This window comes from Triturus cristatus, chromosome 1_2 (assembly GCF_964204655.1).
Source record: "Triturus cristatus chromosome 1_2, aTriCri1.1, whole genome shotgun sequence".
NCBI lineage: Eukaryota > Metazoa > Chordata > Amphibia > Caudata > Salamandridae > Triturus > Triturus cristatus.
In genome coordinates this window covers 261,347,437-261,372,748 of record NC_140580.1, presented here as the reverse complement: position 1 = coordinate 261,372,748, position 25,312 = coordinate 261,347,437, and the positions used below count along the sequence as shown (strand labels likewise).

The following is a 25,312-nucleotide window of genomic DNA, read 5'->3' as shown; positions in this document are numbered from 1 at the left end:
AGAACGTCTATAGAAAAAGCTTCAACAAAAGTTGAGGAAAAAAGTAGTCGAAAAATGACTGGAGGTAGCTCTCTCCAGATTTGCACTGACTAGCTCTGAAAGAAAAGAACTGATGTCAGCGTGCTGGAGTGGTGAAGTCGAACAATGCCAACTACCAGTGCACAGAGGTACTGCTTGAAAGGTTTCTGGATCCAGTCTGATGCCCGGGGATAATTCTAAGGTAAGGAGTCCGCAGCTAGAAGTCTCTATCAGATATCACTGTTATTGGGATATTTGATTTCCATAGCACCATTCACTAAGCCCTCCTCAACATTCAAACTCTAACACAGAATGATTCTAGAAATTTTACAGAGCCTTAGATTTTTCTCTAAACCACCTGTTTGTGACACTGATTTCTCAAGTCCTTCAAGCTAGTTTACCATTGATTGACATAGTGATAAAAGGAGGCCTTGATGCTCCATCTTGTAGTTACATGTAAGGTAATGATGTCCTCTTTCTCTAACATCTGCATTTCACTATTGAACTGTGCACACCCTTCCAATATTGACATGAGGCACACAATCTGTTTGTAATGTTTAATGATCTTCTCTATTACAGCTGCGGCAGACTTGTGGTGTGGGTTGAGAGTCTCAGAGCCAACTTTGATTTTTTGGAGACTATTCCTATTTTAGTGTCCTTCAGTATATTTCCATACTCCAAATCTGCAGGCTGTATCATATTTCTTGCATTCTTTGTACTGGGAATTCAACCAAATGTTAACATTTTCAACGCTGCCTAAAGATTTTCTAGTTTGTTTGCTCAGGAGTCTATTGAAAACTGGCTGATCTTTGACAGGGTACATCCCCAAACACTATAACATGTTTCCCTCCAAATAGAGTACAAAAGTTCGTTCAGAGAACTTCTTGCCTTCTCAGAAGAACAAAGGCTAGTATTAAGCTTGAAACCACGGTAACCTCATTTATAATCAGGATCTTCATTTTTTTAGGAACCCTTATAACTTCATGAGTTTGTGACAAGCATCACTGGAAATCTTATGGTACTCCAGTTTGTTGTCATGCTCCACTTGCAACATTTTAAGTTGATGCAAAGTAATACCTTTTATATTGTGTGCAGCTAGTCCAGTGGGTACTGTCACAACACAAGAATAGTTACAATCTGTCTTTTTATGGGCATATGAAGTAAGCACTTTTATCAGGAAACCTTTGCCAGTGCCTGTCTGCCACTAACATAGTGGAGTGTAGGCTTGAATTTGATGCATGTACATTCAGAATTATTGTGCAGAATTCGATCATCCACTGATACAATTATTTCTGGGTAAATCTGCATTTGGTCTTCATTTAGTTGAGCTACTAAACTGTCCAAGTCAATACACTGATCCTTTCACCTGATTCATAGAATTCTGCACCTCATTCATAGCAATGGCTTCCTCATTCTTAATAACATGCTGGCCAAGAAGATCTTCACTAAGAGTTCCTGAACTCTGGCTGCCTTGTGAACCATTTTCACAACCTTGGTTGCTATTGTCTCCTCTTGTTGAGTCTCATCAGTCAACATTTTCAAATAAGTAGGAAACACAGAACATTCAATTTAGTCTTGAACTGCATTTAAAGCATCCTCATAGTAGTCATTCTGACTCTTTACACCAAAATGTTAACAGAACTCGCTCTTACCTGCATTTTGGCAACATAGTTTCCAGTGGTTGGTGAGACTTGCTTTGTTGTGTCTCACTAAACAATCATTAGACCCAGAGACAATACATTTGTCACTTTCAATGTTTTCTCCTACATTGTTTCTGTAAGTATAGAACTGAACTATTCAGACAGAGGTTTTCTAAATGAACACTTAAATTTGGGAAGTGTCCAGCATATTTGCTTTAACAATGTCTGTGCTATCAGGATCAGTGTGCAATATATTAAATCTCATCAAAAGATTAGAAGCAAGGGCTAAACTAATACAAATGCTAGATTTGGACTTCCCATGTACATTAGCCAAACTCAACCGGTCACATGACTCATAACAACTTTCTTGCACGTAGGAAAGCATCTTCAGGCTAAAGCTTTACAACTTCTTTGATTAAAGGCTACTTTGCTGAAATCTCTTCCTACACCTCTTTTATTTCTGCATTTTTAGACTTTGTAATGTAAGAAGTAACATATCTAGCAACGGCAATGACATTGTCAGGTACAAACTGAAAATTCATGTTTGCATTCCACATAGACAAAATAACAGGTTTGTAGTTATTGATAAGTTTAGATTCCTCAACTCCATTAAATGCTGTTTGTATTTTTTTGAGATTTGCAAGTGACTGTATGTCTGACTGCAGACATGAAACCGTTTACTCTTCCTTTAGAGATATAAGGCCAAGCAACACTTGGTGTAGTATTTTCCGTTGGTACGCTTTATGGGACAACAGTGTTTTCTACATTCATGGGTCTGAAACCACAATGCCTGCTGCCTAAGGGTTTGGTTCTCAGTCTAATTGGGAATCGCATGTTATATACTGCTCAATGAAGGACAGTGCTGACACATGAGTATCCTGTACAAATTTGGGGGGAATGTTTCCCCACAGTAACGTGAATATGGAGATCACCTCTAGCTTGATATCCTTTCCTCCAAAAGTAGTCAACAACTTCCGCAAGAGGAAGATTTCATTAGTTGCAGATAAAACGCAGTACAGCTTGAAAACTATGGTCAAAGTACCTCCAAACATTTGCTGGATCCACTAAGCACAATTCACCCTGTGTTTTAAAGTTGATGGCAACAATTTAGGAGTTAGCTTCTCTGAGGATGTCATGCAAATAATCCAAGGCATTCTCTGCCCAGCTAAGATTTACGAACCAGGTAAGTGCAAATAAGTTGTGAGAAATGAACTTCAGCTCACCATGCCGATGGAACCAGTACTCATTTGTTCCACGTTGGCGCATCGCAAGATTCATGAGATTGCACTCAAGATTCTCATCTATCCCATTGACTTTATAAACAAAGTATCTTGCACACATATTTTGAAATCATCCTCCTGTTTACACAATATGTGCATCAGCATATGATAAAAGACAGAGTTCACTTTCAAAGAGAACATGAAAAAGATATGGAATGTTTTGTCTGAATAGCGGATCTTCAGAGTACAGTCTAGTTGATTTGCATTCTGAAGCAAGGATATAACGATTGCGTTCTCTTGTTGGAAACAGATGTTGAAAGCAGCAAACTTCTAAACTCTTTTCCCACACACACCCCTTTGGCTTGTTTCATCTGATAGAATGCTCATGCATCTCCCATTAACTTTCCTAGAGTGTGGAGGGTAAATACTGTACTGTTCATATATCTCTTCTGCAGAATCTACTTTTCCAAACTGTTGACTATCAGTAGGCTCTGAAGTGGGTGTGCCCAGTGAATTACATGCTGATCTACAGCTACATCTTTGTAAAACATATTTTCTTTTGAGGTCTTCTATGTCTTTCTTTACTTTCTTTGTACCAATCAATTCCTGCCATATCTGTTTAATCTGTATTGCCACACCATTTACCAGAGTTACTAGTGTTTCCTCTACCTCTTGATCTACACCCAAGTGTTTCAACATTCTCTTTAAAATCTAGTGGAAGGTACACAACTTTTCCTTTGAGACCTTTCACTCATTCACTTGAAGTAATTTTAGTTTTTGTCTGCATTCTCACTATTGCTTGGGAAGGATGCACTGTTTGGATCAGAATACTCTCACACACATTCAGCTCGTGTAGTTCAGGCAGTATTGCCTCCTCTGCAATTAAATACAGAGCATGTTTATACCACTAAATAAGGTATTCCGCTTCAGTTTTTGCACACATATTACATTTTTCTAGTTTGTGCTTTGTAGTTTGTACGATGAAAAAGATCACATACCTTGTTTGGAATTGCATGCAAACAAAATGTGGTATAAAGGAATAGATATGGAGATTACTTTTGTATAGAGCACACTTAGTTACTCTATCTCTAGTTTATTAATCTAGAAGGATTTTATCAAAACATTTTAACATTTCTGCATCAAGAATGACATAGAATCAAGAAGGGAACAATAACTCAAAAATACAGATATACACATAAATTGTACATACGCAAATTCCTAACATACAAAAGAACACAAGCAACTTATACATACAAGCTAACCCCTAGAAAAGCACAAATAATTTCTACTAGTGTCCTCCAAATAATTTTAGGACGGACCACTGGGAGATAGTCCAGGAGGTACGCTGCGACTCAGTCAGTTAGTGTCGAACCTTCTCAGCGTACTTGACAGTGAGTCTCCAAACTTTGCTTAATTTCTATGACTCCTCCTTCAAAAAAAAGGGTCTACGCAATCGCGTTTCGGCCTTACACTTTCCTCGGCCACCTGGTTGGTGACAGCGGCCACCCTTCCCCCTGGGCAGCATGGAGAACTGCAACGACTTTGCTTGTGATTAAGTTTATGTGGAGACAAGAGGACTGATCCTTATATGTGTATGTATATTTTTCTTTTTTGTAGTGTGTGTACAGTTATTGCATTAACCCTGTCCTGAGGAGGCCGTGGAAAGTGTAAGGCCGAAACGCGATTGCGTAGACCCTTTTTTTGAAGGAGGAGTCATATAAATTAAGCAAAGTTTGGAGACTCACTGTCAAGTACGCTGAGAAGGTTCGACACTAACTGACTGAGTCGCAGCGTACCTCCTGGACTATCTCCCAGTGGTCCGTCCTAAAATTATTTGGAGGACACTAGTAGAAAATATTTGTGCTTTTCTAGGGGTTAGCTTGTATGTATAAGTTGCTTGTGTTCTTTTGTATGTTAGGAATTTGCGTATGTACAATTTATGTGTATATCTGTATTTTTGAGTTATTGTTCCCTTCTTGATTCTATGTCATTCTTGATGCAGAAATGTTAAAATGTTTTGATAAAATCCTTCTAGATTAATAAACTAGAGACAGAGTAACTAAGTGTGCTCTATACAAAAGTAATCTCCATATCTATTCCTTTATACCACGTTTTGTTTGCATATAATTGTTCCATACCCAGGTATATATAGGGTCAATTGGGTATAACCCTGTTGTTTGCTAGTTGTTTGGAATTGCAGCATATGTGACACTAAATTCCTGTATTTTTTGCCAAAGCTGTCTAAACAAATACCTGTATTCTCTCTTAACTAGTGGGTTCAACTACTACTTCGTTTACACCAAGGTGACTTTACTTCTTTTACACCAGAGTTACTTTCAAGTTCGTCCAAAGTACACTAAGTGAATATCTTCTGAAATATTTGTAACTTCAGACAGAGTGCCATGCTAACAAGCTTTATTCAAAGCTTCTAAATGAAGAGCTGGACTTTTCACAAAATACAACCTTTCTAACTATATTGCACATTTGGGTGTGAACCACAGATAGCATTAAAAAAATGCTGAAAAGTTCTGTTACATTCTCTTTGGTTAGGCAAGCCACGAAAGTCCTTGAAGATTGGATAGTTTTCTTACTGTACAGGGATTCAGAGTTCACAAAATTCTGTTTTTCAATTTTAAAGTTGCACTGTTGATCTCTCTTAGGCATAACCTAAGCTTCTCAATTGACTCTTGCCTTTTTTACAGTTACTGCTGCACTGCCACTCATACACTGGAGCAGGAGGACTTACCTGTAAAAGTTCATCCCTATTTATTTCATCAGTATATCTAGGTATTAATTTGATCTTTTGTATTGCTATACCTTGTTTCACCTCATATGAGTGGTCATCTAAATCAACTGCAAACAATAAACTATTGGGTTGAAAGTAGCTTTCTTCATTAAAACAAGCCTTACTACTGAAAGAGTGTTTCCACTCCCCCTCAAATATGCTGAAACGGTTGTATGTGTTGATTTGCTGCTTTTGTTGGCACTTCTTTTTTAGACATGACACTAACCTGTCCAAAGTTCTAATTTTGTGGAGGATTGTCAAATTCTAGCTCCTCTCATCACTTGCTTCATTGATTTCATATTATGTACTACCCTTGTGCGAAAGAACGTCCGTTGAATTTCCTTGAATTTTTTATTCCTTACAGAAGAATGATCATATTGTCTACGTCAGATGTTCTACTTAGGTCTACTTTCGATGAGGCAGATCCATCCTTCTTTCTGACACCTTCACAACTAACTCTTTGTTTTATTCATTTTCTAAGAAGCCTCTGAGAACTCTTAAAAATATTGTGTTTTTTTCGTTTGACTTTTTTCTCTATCGACTTGAGTTGTACCTTCATTCCATTGAAAATAGTATGCATGTCTGTTCTTCTTCCTCTTCTGCTCTTTGGTAGGTATTTTCAAAGAGACTGAACACCTGGAGAACAAGGATGAGACGATAAAAAATCTTTTTTAATATGTGTACACCTTTACCAATTTCACACTTTATATTTTTTTCTAAAATGTACCCAGTTTAGGAGTAATAAGTTGAAGGTACTTTTGGTGTGGTCAGTGACTGGTCTCTCCAGAAAGAGCTCAAAGCAGAGCTTTGCTCAGGACGACAGCTGTATGCAGAATAGGCTTTGCCTATTAGCAGATAATGCGTGTAGTGGAATACTGGCCCCTTCATTTAGAGCTTTGAACAGGCTGACAGCTGTATGGATAAGAGGCTTAGCTTACTGGTACATGATGTGTTGAGCTCTGTTCACGGGAAAAGCTGAATGCAGAAGAGGCTTGGCCTACTTATAAGTGATGTATGTTGTAAGGGACTGGTCTCTTCATGCTGAGCTTTGTTCAAGGTGACAACTGTATGTGGAAGAGGCTGAGACCATGAATAGGACATGTGTGTGCTGGGGGACTGGCCTCTTGATACAGAGCTTTGTTCAGGGTGAAAACTGTTTGTAGAAGAGGCTTAGCCTCCTATTAAGTGATGTGTTAGGTGGGGGATTGACCCCTTCATATGCAGCTTTGTACAGGGTGACAGCTGTATGTAGGAGAGGCTTGGTGTACTAGTACTTGATGTGTGTGGTGGGGGATAGGAATCTTCAAGCTCAGTTTTGTTCAGGGTAAAATTTATATGTAGAAGAGGCTCCGCCTACTAATAGGTGATGTGTGTGGTAGGGGACTGGCTTCTTCATGCGGACCTTTGTTCAGGGCAAAATCTATATGTATAAGAGACTCTGAACCTTCTAGCAGATTACTTGTGTGGTGCCAGGCAGCCTTATTTATCTTGAGTTTTGTTCAGGGTGACACCTGTATGTAGAAGAGGCTCAGCCTATAAAAAGGTGAAGTGTGAGGTAAGGCACTGGCCTCTTCTGGCTAAACTTTGTTCAGGGCAAAAGGTGCAAGTACAAAAGGCTTACCATAGTAATTCGTGATGTGTGTGTTTAGGGACTGGCCTCTTCATGCTCAACTTTGTTCAGGATGAAAGCTTTATTTAGAAGAGGCTCAGCTTACTAATAGGTGATGTGTCTGCTGGGGCACTGGCCTCTTTATTTCCCAGCTTTGTTCAGGGTTAAAGCTGTGTGCAGAAGAGGCATGGCCTACTAATAGGTAATTTGTGTGGTGGGAGACTGGACTCTCCATAAAGAACCACACCACAGATATCACTTATTATTTGACCAAGATTCTTCTGCATACTGCGTTGACCATAAACAGAGGTGTTCACCCAGAGGCCAGTCCCTCACCACAGACATTCTGAAAGATTTGGGTGAGATTGTTTAAAAAAATATATATTTTTGTATTATTTTTTAATAAATGAAATATCCAGGTGAAACAAGATATCATTAATGCATGATATAGGTACAACAGTGGGCAGCAAAGTATATTCATAAGCAGAAGGCGTTGCAGCAGAATCTCCAATGAGGAACACGATTAAACCAGTGTCATATAGATGTAGATACAAGGGTCTTTTCCCAATACGAATACATTTGTCAAGAGTGGGCAATTCGTCACAGTTGTTAATGTCCAGTCTCTGTCCTGCTTTGTGTGAGGCCTGTTCCTTCATCCTCTGTGGCGAGATCCCGGTCATAGTATTCTATCCAGGGTGTCCACATTTTCCGGAATTAGCGAGGGCACCCTCTCGCCTTGTAAACCACCTTTTCTGCAACCATATACAGATCCATACTGGACCTCCACTCTACGAATGTAGGAGGTCGCTGAGCCCCCCAACCTTTAGCTATATCTCTCTTGGCCACTACTAACCCTAGGTTAGCCAATAGGAGCTTATGTCTTGGCAGATCAATATCTGTGGAGATACCTAGTAAGAGAAACTTTACATCCAGGCCAAGTTGAGCTCCAAGGATATTATTCAGTTCTTTCACTATCCTATGCCACTATGTTTGAATGTGCCTGCACTCCCAGAGGGTGTGGATACATATGCCTCGCTCTGTGTGACATCTAAGGCAATCTGGGTTGTCAGCCCTCCCCATTGCGTGCAAGCGTGCCCTATCAAAATAGATCCTGTGTAGGATCTTATATTGTATGAGGCGCAACCTTAATCTAATCGCTAATTCACGTGGGTGCATGAGGGCACCTTCACAATCAATGTCCTCTAGTGGACCAGTGGTGAGTTCCCATTTGGCTCAGAGCGGACCAAGGTTGTCTGGTATATTGTTGATCTGTGTCTTGTATGTCAGGGAAATGGCTTGGGTCGGGATCTCCTCTTGTAGGAGCCTACCTTCTAACGGGGGATATTCTGGGAGTGTCGCAGTATCCAACCCTTCAGCGTGCCAGGCATGCTTAAGTCTAAGGTAGGAGTAGGCTTGGGTATCATGGAGTTGATATTTAGCCTGAAGGGAAGCAAACGATGCCAGAGAGCCCCCCTCTAACTGGTCCCCTATCTTGGAGATACCTATGAGGTCCCATTTCTTAAAGCCCCTCAGCTTACGTATCTCGGGTAATCTAGCACCCTCCCATAGAGGGGTCTCAGCGTAGGTCTCCCCTCCCATTTCATTTGCCTTTCCGCACTCTTCCAAGCTGCCAGTACTTGTTGGGTGGCCGGCAGGAGACGTGCACCACCCGCCCCCGTATATGTTATGTAAGTGAGTGCGATTTTGGAATTGCAGCCGTTCCAGTCTATAAGTAGGGTGATCTCCCTGTGCATGGTTTCATTCATTAATGACTATAAGATGGGCTGCTCTATGATATGCTCTGACATCTGGCAAGGCTAGACCCCCATTATAGGGATTGTGCTGCAACGTCTAAAGCGCTATACGCGGGTGAGCTCCGTCCCATAAGAGGAGACATAGTTCACTGTTGATGGCAGTGAAAATAGTATCTGGTAGTTTGTAGTAGGTGTTTTGTAAAATGTACAAAAGCTGGGGGAGCGTGATCATCTTATACATGGCGGCCCTCCCCATTATGGTTAGAGGGAGTTTCCTCCACCTCTTCACATCTTCCTGAAAGTTCAGTAGCACCCGTTTAATATTATGTTTCAGCCTGGTAATGGGGTCAGTGGTGATGTAAAGTCCCAGATATGTAAACCCCTCTGTGGAAAGCCGCAGGCAGCTTGGGTAAGTTTGAGGTTCTACTGCCCGCTCAACGGATATAGGGTGGACTTATTCCATTTAATCTTGTAGCCCGTGGGGCCACCATACTCTTCAAAGAGCTGTAACATTCGGGGGAGTGTCTCAGCCGGTTGCGTGACATAAAGAAGTACGTCGTCCACGTATAGCGATATGGGAGTCGTCCACAAAGCCACCAAGCCCTTGATAGGTTCGAACTACACAGGCCAACGGTTCCAGGATAAAGGCAAACAGTAGGGGAGATAAGGGACATTCCTGTCTGGTACCGCGCTGGATCGGCCAACTCTGGGAAACAACCCCGTTGACTCAGACTGCGGCCTCAGGTGCGTTGTATAACAGTGCCAACCACTCTCGGAACACCGGGCCAAAGCCCATCCTCTCCAGGACACACCACATAAAGGGCCAATGGATGGTGTTAAACGCTTTCTCAACGTCGAGCGAAAGGAGCATATGGGGGCTGTCCCGATTCTGCACCGTGTCTATCCAGTTGGCGAGGCGTTGTAGGTTGAAACGTGTGGACTGTTTAGGCATAAAACCTGACTGATCCCTATGTATCGGGGGGTAATAACGGTCAGGAGGCGCGAGGCAAGTATTGTGGCCAGAATCTTCATCTCAATATTGAGCAAGGATATAGGGCGACAGGACCCAGTTATCCGGGGGTTTTCCCGCCTTAGGAAGGACCACCACCGTGGCCACACGGAGGTCTTGTGGCAAAATTCCTTGGCCTTTGGACTCCGTATACATCTTGAGAAGGTGGGGCACTAACAATGTGCTGTTTAGTTTAAAAAATGCACTTGGAAAACCATTAGGACCTGGGGCCTTGCCTGCTTTCTGCCGGCCAATAGCCTCACTTACTTCTGCTAACGTCAAATCTCCCTCCAGACTATCCCTCTCCTCTTGTGAGAGCGAGGGTAGGTCGATCGCGTTTAAGTTTTGGCGTATTTGTGCCTCCTCCATCTGGGGTTGAGCTGCGTATAGTGTTGCGTAATAGTGAGCAAAGGCCCCTGCTCTAGCCAAGGGTGTGGTATGCGTGACGGTACCTTCATTAACCGATAGCACCCATCGTGCCTCTAGTTCCTTCCGTCCCAGCCACTCAAGGAGCTTCCCTGCCCTATCCTCTGTTTCATAGAGCCGATGCTGGGTCGCCAACTGTTGTGCCCGGACTTCATTGGTCGCAAGTGCCAGATAGGCTTGCTTAGTTATGTCAATTTGGCGAAGGGTATGGTCGGTTAGTACAGTAGGATCGCTGCCCTCTAGGGATATGATTTTGTGTTCTAAGTCTGTAATTTCCTGGGCTTCGCGTTTCTTTTTGTGGGCAATTATCTTTTGCGCTTTGTCGCGGAGTACCGTCTTGTAGGCCTCCCACGGAGTGATTGCCGATTCCACCGAGCCTTCGTTTTCACGAAAATATAGCTCGGAATCCACCCTAAGCTCCTTAGCCACTGTCTCATCAAGCAACGCCCACGAATTCAATTGCCACTGTGCTACTTAGTGACCCTCCCTTCCACCCACCTTCATTAGAAGAGGCGAGTGGTCAGAGATGCCTCTGGCTAGATAGTCTATTGCGTCCACCTGTCGGACGTCACCTGCCGGGGCAATGAGGTAGTCTAACCGTGAGACCACTCTATGGGACCCTGAAAAATAACAGTACGCTCGCAGATGCGGGTGGTGCCGTCTCCACAGGTCAATTAACAGCAGGGTCCCTAAGAATCGAGCCAACTTTGTGGGCCCGAGGGATCCTGGTCGGTTTTGGGTACGGTCTAGAGAGGGATCATATATGTCGTTGAAATCCCCCCCTATTATATGTATGGCTGGGCCGGAGTGTAAGAGGAGTTCCGTTAACCTATCTTAAGTACGCTGCTGTAATCAGGGGGGTGCATAAACACTAATAAGTAAAAACGTCTTGCGCCTTCAAATGCCCTGTACTGCAACGTATATCCCGTCTGCGTCCACCCATTTCTTTGTGACCTGGAAGGGAGGGGACTTTTTAATCAGAAATGCCACCCCTCGGGAACCTTTGGTAAATCCCGCGTGTGCCAGAGTGGTATATTGCCCCCTTCCCAGGAAAGAACAGCTCGAGCCCAAAAGGTGCGTTTCCCGTAGGAATATGATATCGGGCTTGCACCTCTTGAGGTAACGGGTCACCAACCCCCTCTTGACTTTATTGCCCAATCCATTGGCATTCCATGTCAGCACTGTATATTTGTTGTCAATCATTGTAAAGTGTCTCTTGGTTCATCTCCTGCCCATTGTCCCACTAGAGGACGGCCCTCCTTGCCCTCACCCTCTCCAACCCTAGCCCTCTGTTGTATAATGCGTGCCATACAGTCCCCTTTCCTAGAAAACAATCTCAACTCAATACGCAAAACAATGTCCCAGTCACCCCCCACTCTTCAGGTAACCACCCAATTCGTCAACTCAGGCACGGGTAATGTACTAAGAGGTCTGTAACCCCCCTTTCCCCCCAATTAATTAACGACACCCTAATGAAACACAAACAGACAATATACTTCCCCGGCTCTGGTCTAAATCCTACAGCGCCCACCAGGCCTTAGGGTAGTCTTACTGTCTTTGGGGAGCCATCTGGCCCCAATCCTCAGTCCTCCTCGCCATTGCTGGTCAGTTGTTTCTTCTGTACATCGGCTTCAGGCAGTGTCTGACCTGACGCTTCCAGTCGTTGGATGCTCTTAAGTAGCGGGTGTTCACTGTCAACATCTGGTGAATCCTCTCTCTCGGACATTTCAGTATGGCCAGTATCATCCAAACTGACCAGGGTCCTCAGTGGGTGCAGCTGAACCACCTCCTCCGACTCCGAAAGGCGTTCCGCAGTGTTTCTGGACCGCAATGCTCTTCCCTGTGTGCCCCCAGCTGAATTCCGGATTCGGGACACTCGCCGTCGATGTTTTTCTTTGGGGTGTTCCTGACTTGGGCCCCCTCGTTTCCCCGATTGTTGGCTCGAGACATTCGGTGTCCCCCGTCTCATTTTTGGCCGCTCCTCAATCCAGGACCATGCCTCATCGGGGGTTTGAAAAAACAGCGTGGATCCTTGAAAGATAACCTTCAGTTTGGCCGGGAATAGCAGCATATATTGGAGTCCAAGCGCCCTTAACTTCACCTTAACCGGGTCAAAGGTCCATCTCTGTTTCTGCACATCACAGGAATACTCCGGGAAAACCATCACTTTGGTGTTCTCATAGCAGATCTCTCCTTGCTTTCGGATCTCACGTAGTATCAAGTCTCTGTAATGGAAGTTCAGGAAACGAGCTATCAGGGCTCGAGGCAGAGCGCCCAGAGGCGGGGGAAAACTCGGCATCTATGAGCCTGTTCTATGAGAAAACAGGTCGAGAATGGTGCATGCGGTAGGGTAGTCTTGAGGAAGGCCAAGAGAAATTGCCCCGGATCTGACCCCTCTGCTTTCCTGGGAAAACCAATAAAGCGTAGGTTGTTCCGTCTGGCCCTATTTTCCGTATCGTCCACCCTCCATGCTACCTCTGCCATAGAAGCCAGGAGTCCAGTAACGTCCTTCCGTGTGGTGTGGAAGACATCCTCTAGTTCTGATATGCGGTGCTTCGCCTCGGTTACGCGTTCAGAAACTTTGCGGAGGTCGTGACGAAGCAGCGTCACCTCAGAACGAATTTCCGCCATCTTCCCCTCCAAACAATCTCTGGATTCACGTATAGCTTACAGTATAGCCGCATTGTCTGGGGGAGGAGCAGGGCCACCCTCTGCACCTGTCGTACTAGGGAGCACCTTAGCATATCAGTCGTGCTTCCCTTGTCGGGATGGTTTGAGTTCCTTATCTTTCGCCATCATGGATGAATGTGCACCAGTGGGTGTCTCAATGCACGTTCCCACAGCTCCAGTCAGCGGCGCCTCACCAAAGGTTTCACCTCTCCTCTGCTTGGGTGAGATTCTTGTACATACAGTTTTTGCCATGCAGCCAGCTCATCTCAGAGAGGGCAGGCCCCACCAGTGACATCACGTATGAGTTACGCAGGCCTCTTCTACATACAGCTTTCACCCATAACATATATTCTGTTAGAGAAAGTAGACCCAGCCACCAGAGATATCACCTATTACTCGAGGAAGCTTATTCTACATATCGTTTTCGCTCATAACTGAACTTCACAGAGACGTCAATCCCCCACCACAGACATCCAATTGCTTGGCTATGACTCTTTTACATACAGCTTTTGCTCTGAGCAGATCTATTTACAGAGAGGCCAATCTCCTAGCAAACACATCAGCTATTAACTGTCCAAACTTCATCTACATATGGATGTCACCCCCAACAGAGCCATGATGAGCTCTGGACAGGTGCACATGGGAAAAGAAGGTGGCTTTATATGCCAATGATTTGATGGTTTATACCTCAGATTTGTCTTCGGCGGTCCCAATATTATATGAATTGGCTTTTCAATTTGGTCATATTTCAGGTTATGAAGTAAATGCAACAAAAAAAATGAGTCTATGGCCTGGTATATGATCACGCAACAAGGGAACATTAAAACAGAGATAAGATACCTGGGTGTTCAAGAACTGCTAGACGTCGCTCCTTTGCGCCATATACTGCGCACAGACAGTGCCTCACACTTAGGGGCTGATTACGATGTAAGGCGGAACGCCACCACCCGCATGGCAGTGGCGATCCACCCTACATTTCCCTCCGCCCGCCACCCATTTCCCCCTCGCCATATTAGTATGGCGGGGGGACCCCGGCGGATGGAAAGACCGTCTGCCGGTTTTCCACCGGTCGACCAGTTGACCGGGCAGAAAAGGGACTAGATATGGTGGCGGGGTCTGCCAGACACCACCATCCATATTAGCATGGGTGCGGGAAGCAGCCTTTCCGTGGCGGCATCGGGAATGCGGATTTTGCTGTTGGGGGCCTGTTGCGGGCCCCCAGGGTATTGGGGGGGTGGGGGGTGCACATGGGGGGTACCTATGGTACCCCCCTACATTGTCATGGACAAGGTGGCAGGCACCACGCGGTGCCTGTCACCTTGTGCATGACAATGCACACACTGCATTCCCAGCATTGTGGCGGGCGGTGCTGTGAACACCTCCCGCCACAATGCTGGGAATAGAGGATGCCACCGCCACCGTGGCATAAGTTCCTACACCCTTTATACTATACCCCAATTAAGCTGCACAAATACAAATTACGTGACACTAATAAATGTGACAGGTGCGGGACGGAAGCTGCTGACTCCCTACATCTAGCCTGGGAGTGTAGCCCTGTACTAGCCTACTGGCACCAGGTGAACACCGCGCTAGAACTGATGACATCCTTAACACTTTCGTTATCTCCCCTTCTCTCTCCTTGGCTACAGAGAACCTAGCTGTAGCGTATCGCAAATTTGTCTGCTTTAGCCTCCTGCTGGCCATGTAGATGGGGTCGAGGCAGAACACCTAAATTTAAGGAGTGGATTGGTGACATGATAGTTTGGAAAGACCAAACATACGCATATTCTGAACTCCTCCCCCTCACCTCTCGCCCCAGAGATATTTAGGATCCACTTAAGATGTATCTCCTGGCGCACCCAATCGAAGCCGACCATAATGCATGTTCCCCCCCGCACACCGCATCCTACAACTTGGTTCTTGGTTGTTAACATGTAATGTATCTATACTAGAGTGCACAGATTTGTTCTCATTTCCACTCTGATCTGTTTTTTATACGATGTGTAAGACGCTTTTGAATAATGCCCCTGTTATGTGATGTCTCCAGCCGTTTTTATTATGCTGGACTCTATACTGTATCGACTTGGTGAACTGGTGTTGATGCTACGCATCTATCTATCTATGGACTGTAACTATCACGCTTGTTGTTTTCGATGTGTCTTAGAAAAACTCAAACAAAAAAATAAATACAAAATCTGGGTGTTATGGTTGCACAGGATATTGAGAACATTTCAGAAATTTACTTTAAAAAAAGTCAGCAAGGAGATTAGTAAGTCACTGGTAAATTTGGATTTCCGCTGGTTCAGCCTAGAGAAGATTACAGGAAATAAACGTGCTAGTTGTCTAGAGGAAAATTTGAAATTGATGGAACAATGGTACATCTCGAGGCTTAATACTTTGAGACAAGGCCTCAATTCAAGGGAGGAATGGACACATTTACTTAAATGTAGGGTAGCACTGCTCATGAGGAACAGGTACAACAGATTTCTAATAACTTTCAAATAATACGTTTGAAGTGGGAATGTAAGTTAAGAACAAGGTAAAGGCATGAACAGAACTATACAGCTGGGGTGCAGTTTGACTAACCACATCACTTGCACTTTGTAGAGGGACTATACCTCCCAGGCTGCCACGCGCCCAGGAGGGAGGAGGAACTCGCTGAACTCGTGCCTAAAAGCGCACAGAAACTCCGCGGCGCGGGACGCGCTCTTCTGGACCAAGCACTTGTACTTTGTAGAGGGACTACACCTCCCAGGCTGTCATGCGCCCAGGAGGGAGGAGGAACTCGCTGAACTCGCGCCTAAAAGCGCACAGAAACTCCGCGGCGCGGGACGCGCTCTTCTGGACCAAGCACTTGCACTTTGTAGAGGGACTACACCTCCCAGGCTGCCACGCGCCCAGGAGGGAGGAGGAACTCGCTGAACTCGCGCCTAAAAGCGCACAGAAACTCCGCGGCGCGGGACGCGCTCTTCTGGACCAAGCACTTGCACTTTGTAGAGGGACTACACCTCCCAGGCTGCCACGCGCCCAGGAGGGAGGAGGAACTCGCTGAACTCGCGTCTAAAAGCGCACAGAAACTCCGCGGCGCGGGACGCGCCCGGGCGAAGCCCGGGCCAGGGGCGGGCCCGTCCTTGACCGTCAGGGGCCGGAAGAGGCCAGGCCGGGCCACCCCTCGTGTCCTGAGGCACTGTCACCGTGTGTGTAGACATTGGCAATAACAAAAGTAGTTTGTGGTAGGTTATAATAACATAGTATCTGGTTAGCCGATAATTGGTATACATATTGTCTGTCAAATCACTAAATCTTTAATTGTGGGGTGGCCCACTGAGTAAAATTTCAAATATTGGTTATTTTTATTAACTAGGATTATGGTAAAAAAAAAACACAATGCAGCCCCGCCCTAGTTCGAGGCAAACATCTATCGTTAATGCTGCATTACCCAGTTTGACCGCTATAGACTTAATGCTGCAAAAGACAATAGGAGTAGTTGCCTCAGCAATCAAACACTGAGGCGTCTTTCGCTCCCGTCTGGTATGCCTCTTCCCTCACAACCAGTAAGTGTACCCTCAACTACGGTACATTCTTTTGACTCTATACTTATGTCATCTTATATCGGGCTTCCAGCTGCTCAGAACAATGAGCTTCCCACAACACAGCATCAGTCACCTCATGTTTCTTCACCTTTTTTTAGTAGACTTTCCTTAACACCCTCAATGTTGCCGCCGATTGCGAGCAAAGGGCATTACCATCTAACTGACGATCTAGTAGGTCAGGATAAGAATGTTGTTCCCTCCAGTATTGCTCCTATATTACTAGACAGCTCGAATACCGACAGTCCACCAGTAAGAACGAGAGGGCAAAAAGCTAAGAGTAAGCAAAAGAATACTATTAAAGATCCACCCTTAAACAAACTCAAGGGAAAGGGTAGTCGAACACAACGAAATGTGTTACCAACACTAACTAGACAAAAGGGCAAAAAGGCTGAGGAACAGATAGTTGTAACTGATATTAAAACTGTCGTGAGATCTACTGAGGCAGGTGATGAAAATTTTTGTTTTGGATAAGAATGGAGACAATGTTATCATTATTACTGGGGCCCATTAACCTTAAGATCAGGAATATTGAGAGGAGGCTAGATATCATAGAGGGACAGATGACTAAAAACAATGGAAGTTTAAAAAAAGCTCATACTAATGAACAACCTGCCAAGAGTCCTCTAAATAAAAATACTCCAACGCTCGTAAGAAATACAACACCTTCTTTAAAACAGGGTACCCAGAGACAAGAAAATATAGTGATAGCTGAAGATGTAAACAGAGGCGCTAGTGCTCAAACAAGGAAAGATGCCAGCCCGGTCCCTGCTTTTATTAACTTACCCCCTGAATGTAGCGCTTATGTCGCAGTACTTACAAATGTTCCCAAGTTAAGAAAGGACCAAGCAGAAACCCAGGTCGCATTAACAAATAAATCCCTCCACTGGTTATCAACCAAATGTGGGTTCCCTATGGAGAAGGCTAGTCAGATTTTATTAACACGGCGGGTGGGTTGGGTGGGTCCGCTTAAAAAAAAAAAGGTGGAGGGGGATTGTATCATTATTAACTTTCGTTCCCCGTATTTTGCCCATACTACTCTTGCCAATGCACCACCTCCATCAGCTTGGGAGTTTAACACGACTCTACTGCCCTTGGGTTATTTCTATAGGCACTTACACGAAAATAAATTTGGTGATAATAATAATCCATTAGCACATAGTCTAACAACTTCTTCCATGTTTCGACCATGCTTTACAATACCAACTTATAACAGATTCCAGGCCTTTGATTCCCTAGAGCAAAATGACTGACTTAAGTTGGCAAGGGATAAAGTCAATTTTGGTCCTACACAGGAAGAACGAGACCATATGGGTACAAAAGTACTGTCGTACTGTAGGCAATCGATCTCTTTGCCAACATTTTCGGTACAGGAACCACTACCCCAAACTAACAACAGAGTTGCAAAGGATGATGCATCAGGTATAACTAATAAGGGTACACCCCCAGTAATGTTGATTACAACTATCTCAAATAATGTACCAGTAGTATCCCTGACTGACGCAATGGGAGGTGACCCAGTAACGTTGGTTACAATTATTCCAAACAATGTACCTGTAGTACCTCTGATTGATATAAAGGGAGGTGATCCAATCCTGGAAGCAGGCTATAATCTAGTGGTATGGAATATTGCAGGTCTTTATAGAATACTGGATACACCATTTTGGCTAGATTTTATCGGGGCAGGTTATGACATAATTTGCCTTCAGGAAACATGGTGTAAAGAGGGTATTTATATAGAAGGTTATACCTCCCACTGACTAAATGCTACTCCATCTGTGGCCGGGAGAGCAAAGGGTGGTCTTCTTATTTTGATATCCAATAAATTACTTATGTGTAAGATTAAAAGTCACTCTACAGTAGATACCTATTGTCAGGTGCTGCGAATAGAATTTACCAAAGGTAAAGATCTTATATTGGTGAATTACTATAATAATGTTTATGATGCAACCAGGGATAAAGTCTTAATTTCACTTGAAAAAGAGATCGAAAGGGTACTTACATTGTCGCCCAGACAGGCTATTATACTTTGGGCAGGTGATTTTAACATCCAAGCCTGCCCACTGGCTATGACCAATTCCTGTGGCTTTAAGAAGGAGATCGGTGATGACGATGGGGCTGATCATTTACATTTTCCGCACTGCAGGTATGGCATGGCATTGAACAAATTAATGGTAAAACTTGATCTGGACCTCTGAAATTGTTCCAAGAACAAGGCTAATACCAATCGCCCGACTTTTATTGGTAGGAATGCACAGACAAACATTGATCATATTTTACTCTCCAGTAATACGGATTTTTCCAATTTGTGGATAGAGGAACAGGTTTTAAGCGACCATAATAATATTTCTATATCTTTATTATGTTGGGACAATAAGCAACCTAATGTACCGGATTGTATTAATGATGTAGCTGCTACCCGAATAAATGGTATGCAAATAAAATGGGCCGGAATCGATCCTCAGAAAATGCATAAGGAGGTAGTAAAAAGGTGTAGAAAAGAGATAGATTATTGTCTTATTGATGAAGTAACCCCCGAATTATTGCTTCATAATTTTGTAATTATTAATGGAACTATAGAAGCTTTATTTACTAAAAAACAGTTGTGGTAAAAGGGAATTCATTTTAGGGTGGTTTGACAAAAATTGCACCAGAATATTACATGATTTAAAAAATGCTTTGAACAATAGGACACGTGATAATATATTAATCAAAAATTTAAGGATTAACTATAAACTGGCCCTCTTAAAAAGGAAGAAAGAACTCCAAGATGAGGCATGGAACAATCTAAATATAGCAGCAGATACTAATAATAGTAAATTATACTGGGAAACTATTAACAGTCCTTTTTTAACCCCTTCGCTGCGGCGGAAATTCCGCCGCAGCGCTGGGGGGTGCGGGGGGGGGCAGCGCGGTGGCCCGGTGCTCATGACGGAGCCACTCCGTCATGAGCCACGGTTGGGCTGTGCTCATGACGGAGTGGTTCCGTCATGACTCCGCCCACAGCGCTAATCGCCCGCACAGGCGGGGAATTAGCGCCGCGGCCGCCAACGGCCGCAGCATGACGGAACCACTCCGTCATGAGCACACGGCAACCGTGGCTCATGACGGCGTGGTTCCGTCATGAGCACGGAAGGAGTTAAAGAATGACAGTGTACCAGAATTAACTTCATATGTAGAATGCAATGTATGGATCGAACATTTTTCGAAATGTTTTAATCCCAATAGGTTTATTTTAAATCCAATCATGTGTAATGATTTTTTATGGCTACCATTACCGTTGTCAGTAAATTTAGATGAAGTATATGAGGGTCTAACCAGCAGCAAAGGAGGCAAAGCGCCTGGCCCAGATGGGGTGCCGGTGGATTTATATAAAACCGAAATGAATCTCTGGGCCCCAATCTTAGTACGATTTTTTAACGCAGCTGCTGTAGGGAGCCTCCCAGAGACATGGGGTCAGTCCGTAATTATCCCTCTATTCAAAAAAGGATCTAAATCTGAGGCGTGTAATTATCGTCCTCTCTCTTTATTAGATGCATCTATCAAAGTAATGAGTAGAATTATTTTTGGATTTATGGGCAACTGAGAATGGGATTTTATCAAAAGTTCAATATGGTTTTAGGAAGGGTTTGGGGACATTAGAACAGTGTATTAATCTTGACCTTCTTATTAATAAATACACTGTTGCTAAGGAAGGAAATCTGTATCTTTGTTTCGCTGACCTAAGTAGTGCCTTTGACCTCGTGGATCATGCCATTTTATGGCATGTTCTACTCGAATTAGGGGCACCCAATGAAATTGTACATTTTTTTAGCAAGGTTATATGCGAAACTAACTTGTAAAGTGTGTTATGGACCTGCTGGCGAATGTACTCCTTTTTTTAGAGTTACAAGAGGCATTCGCCAGGGTTGTGTCTTGGCCCCACTTTTATTTTCATTATTTATTAACAAAGTTGACTCAACTCTAGGCCAGATTTCCGCAGACGCCCCACTTATAGATGGGAAGGCAGTGCCTATTTTATTATATGCGGATGATGCTGTTTTATTGTCGCGCACTCAGATTGGCCTGCAACGACTCATTAATGAGTTTACTTCATTTATCGCAAGTAGAAAACTTTTAATAAATAAAACTAAGACCTTTGCGATGATTTGTGGGAAGAAAAGTAAATCAGGGGGGTCTTCCTTTTTTATCGAAAATGTAAAGATGCAAACGGTTAAAACATTTTGTTATCTTGGTTTAACGTTTGCGGAAAATGGACACAGGAACATGATAACATTAGTCTCAAAATGAGTAGGAACACTAATAGTATATTTAGATTTTCATCTAAACTAGGGGCAAGACGAATCAGAGACATGATGGCGATTTATAACACCAGATGTGTCTCATCCGCACTTTATGGAGCGGGTGTATGGGGTCATAAGAATAGCCCAATGTTACAGCAAGATGAAAACAGGTTCCTCAAGAAATTACTGTGTGTCCCACCCTCAGCATCAACAGATCTAGTCCATGAGGAAGTGGGAATTGAATACATCTCCGATATGGCTGCATTACGCCCCTTGACTCTTTGGCGATCAATTTGGTCAAAGCCAGAAACAATATTTACTCAAGCAATCATTAAAGATTGCTTGAGGCTTGACCATTCCAATCAAATCCCGTGGCTCAAATACATTCAATATTGGTATCTCCTTTTATTTGAATGTGATATATTTCTTGAACCTGAGGCCGCAGCTTTAATTCCCAAACAAGTGTTAAAAGCGAGGTTTTTTACACACAAAAAGGAGATAAGAGAAAGGTCATCTAGGAAGCTACAAACTGTCGTTTTTTATTGGGAGTTAAACTTAAATATTGGTTTCCAGACCTATCTATCATCTGTCACTCGTAATTCACATAGATTTGTTTTAACTCGTCTTAGATTGGGAATTGTTCACCATTTAGTGGCATTTTCGCAAATGAAAAAAGGCACCAATTCTCTCTGCCCATGTGACAATATGTCAAGACAAAGCTGTTGTCACTTTTTATTGTTTTGTAAGTTTTATTATTCCCTGAGAAAATTGTATCTAAAACCAATCTGTTTAAAATATAATGTTCGATCCACAAAAATGGCTATGAAGCTAGTATCATCTCTAGAAGGTCCAGACATCTGTTTTTATGTGGCTTTGTATATATTGAAATGTATAGCTGCTAGGAAAACAATTTTTTTAATAGGTTTGTCGTAGTATATAGAGTACTACGTCTGAAGGTGTGTTAATGTGTTTTGCTTGTATATATATGTAAATTGTAGCATCAAGGTCCTTTAGGAAGGCTATCCTGAACTCAAATATATTATGTGGAATTTGTAAAACTTGTAATTTGTTTTAGAGCCATGATGCGGTTTTTTATGAATATTGTTTGTTTATTGCTCTGCTTATATGGTTGTATTTTACAATCCGAATAAAAGCATTTTGAACTTGCACTTGACTAACCACATCAAAATTGATGGTGAACGATAACGGGAGGATATGGGTGTAGCAAAGGATAAGGGATCTTTTAAGACTATGAATTTCTGACCCCCCATTTAATATTTTTTGTGATCATCATAATGTTGCCAGCAAATAAATATATTTAAATTGACTTAGGTAAAGCATACAAAAAGGGGTGATAACAACAACTTTAATTCACTCCTTAAACTTTTGATTTGGACTTAAATATGGTAAGCATGTGGAATATGCCGGTGCCTTCATCAAAAGATTCTGCACAATATTTGGTTAGAGAAATTAAAATATCCTTTTAAATACCTACACAAGAAATAGATCAAGTAGAGAACTCTCGTAAGCCTTGCTGTAGGTAAGAACCCATTAAAACATGGCAGCACCCTAACAAAGAAGGGTAGTCGATCTTTGTTAGAAATCACGTGGCTTAATAGGAAACAGACATCTGCGTCTACATGATGAGAAGTAGCGGGGATATAAACACTGGCAAACTTGGACCACGAGGTAAATACAAACGAAAAAGCAAGCCATATGGACGCCGCATGTGATATGAGTGCTGAGGTAAGAGGACTTAGTGTAGGGTAAATCCCAGGATAGAGGGACAGGTTTCTTTTGAAAAATGAGCACAAGTATGTCTTTTAAAAAATCACGATTTGTAAGCCGTTCATTCTCTGTTACTTATGTATCTACAGAGAACGGGCCCATACAGGTCGAGTGGAGGCCGTTTCTATCGACGAACAATCAAGGACAAAGATTGGCCAACCGCTAATTAGAAAGCCAATATAATTATAAAAAAAGGGTGCTATAATCAAATAATAAGGTGGGGAATTCCCCCCTTTTTTAAAAAAAAAAATATTCTTTGACACTTTGTTTGGGGGAAACCCCACTAAGGTTGTCCCTGATTTCAGTATGGATATGATACTCTTAATAAAAAGGAAGAATACTTATATATATATTATCATTCTCCTTTGTCGTCCATCTTATAATGTATAAAACAAGGTAGTGGACTTATCAACAGTGTGGAAGGACAAACAGGAAGGACAGAGCCCGTTTATCCGCTTAGTATTTAAAAGAGCGTGCAACTGATACACAAAGGGGACTGATTAAAGAGCCCGATCGGTGAGTTTTGTGAGATGTAATTGTCACCATCACATATAGAAGAGCATGATAGTAATATGAGAGTTTGAAAATATGGAATGTTTTTTTTAATAGAATGAAAGTTGGTGATTCCTTTATCGATGATACAAGAAGGAATAAGATAGTGGTGTTGATGTGGGTGCATAATGGTGAAGTTGAGTAGGTTGAAATTTGTGTGTGGTCTAGTGGGACTAGTTGCATATGACTGATATATACGGCTCAACCCCAGATTGATATTATGGTGCCACAATATAAACTATGGGGAAGAATGATAATATTTGAATTTGTATAATAGTACTTTGCAAATTTCTTTGTATACACATGTAATGAAGAAACCGAAACAAAAGATCAAGAAAGGTGGTTCATATAACTACTATAATAATGATATTTGAGTATTTATATATAGGTTCCAATGACAATGATTCCAAATGAGAGATACAATTGTGGTCTTGATAAAGGTGGTCTATATTTGTGCAATACCACCGAAACAGGTCGACGCATCTAACAGACTAAATCTGTAGAACATAGCGGCATGCTAGATGGAAACTTTGAACTAATCAGATGCCTGTCGTGATTATATATACAGATTAGTTGATAAACTGAGGACAAAGTGTACTGTCTTATGTGTTCTAACTCTCTTCCCTTTTTTATCTATATGATTTTTTATTGTTTTTCTCTATTGTATTTTGAATATGATATAGGTCATATGTTGATTTACTGGATTCAGGATCTGCACCTCATATATTTTATTGTATCTATATTTATGAGGTGTAATTGATTGTGTAATAGAATTCCTGTTCCATTTTAGATTGACACTTTTTTTTTTTAAAGTATGGTGGTGTAACTACTAGTACTATATCACTTTTAATAAATACAAAATATTTGTATACTATTTGTATGTCTGTGGCACTATAATTGATAGTGGGGTTCAGATCTATACATGAAGTGTGATTGTGATAAGAATTGTACTGTTGGCAGCGTCTGGTTAGGTTGAAGACCAAAGGCAATACCAGTCCCTAAGTTACACTCTCCATTATAGCCTTCCCTCATAGACCTTTCCACAACCTTGGTTTCCAATGCAACCTATCCGAAAGTTCTTTCAAGCAAGCTGCTAGTCAAAATTTCATAAAGCTTTGTCCACTCTGCAGGTCTGGTTAAGATACTCATTGAAAGTCACTTCGACTGTTAATAAATATAAACCTTTTACAAACAACATAACATTAATGATATTTCTTCTCCCAATAAGATTATGCAATGTAAGTAGCAGTTATTCACTGCCTAACCTACCGTTCATCACTCCCAACATCAGCCAGCCACAACCTTTGCACTGTTTTTTAAGAATCCTCTTAAAACTTCATGGTATTGGTGACAATTTCTCATTCTGCTACTGACTCCTCCTGTGCCTTACTCCTGCTTACTAGCAGCATAGTTTAGAGCATCGATTGCGGCCCACTGATTTGCGGCATTGACAGGGATCTTGGATTTTCCAAAGTGGACATTACTTGGGATTGTCCACAGACGAATGATATGGCATCAACTGTTGCCTACGATTGAGAACAGTTTGCATTGCGAGCACCTAGACCTCATGATTGTGCACTGGGGTGGCAACGATCTGGGCACATTCACGAGGGCTGGACTTGAAGGGCAAATGAAGGAGACTTTGGAACAATTGATTGTTCTCTTTCCTCACACTGCCTTTGTATATTCCAACATATGTCAAAGGGAGAAGTGGCATCTCAATTTTGTCCAAAGATTGAGAAATCTCAGAGACATGTCAATAAAGCAATTTTGGCATTTTTCCGTGACCACAGAACGAGGCTCATTTACCTATCTGCTTTGAGATATCCGGAGTGCACTGAAAGGACACAGTTCATTTCACAGCAGAGGGTACCAGGATTTTCCTTAACAACATCAAGCAATAAATCCAGTTCTACCTATAAGTGTGTACAACACTATTAACAGAAAGGCTGTTTTCAGAGCCACCCA

At 42.6% G+C, this 25,312-nt stretch overlaps 1 long non-coding RNA gene across 2 annotated transcripts in view; it reads left to right on the top strand.

Moving 5' to 3' along the window:
- The window catches only part of LOC146867125 (uncharacterized), a 68,952-nt gene that overhangs the window by 5,871 nt on the left and 37,769 nt on the right, over positions 1-25,312 (top strand). The window contains exon 3 of one of the 2 annotated variants that reach the window (XR_014961080.1): positions 5,581-5,665. The exons of the other annotated variant lie outside the window; for it this stretch is intronic. This is a non-coding gene — a long non-coding RNA (uncharacterized LOC146867125). The remainder of the gene's footprint in view (positions 1-5,580; positions 5,666-25,312) is intronic. 2 annotated transcript variants of the gene reach the window in all.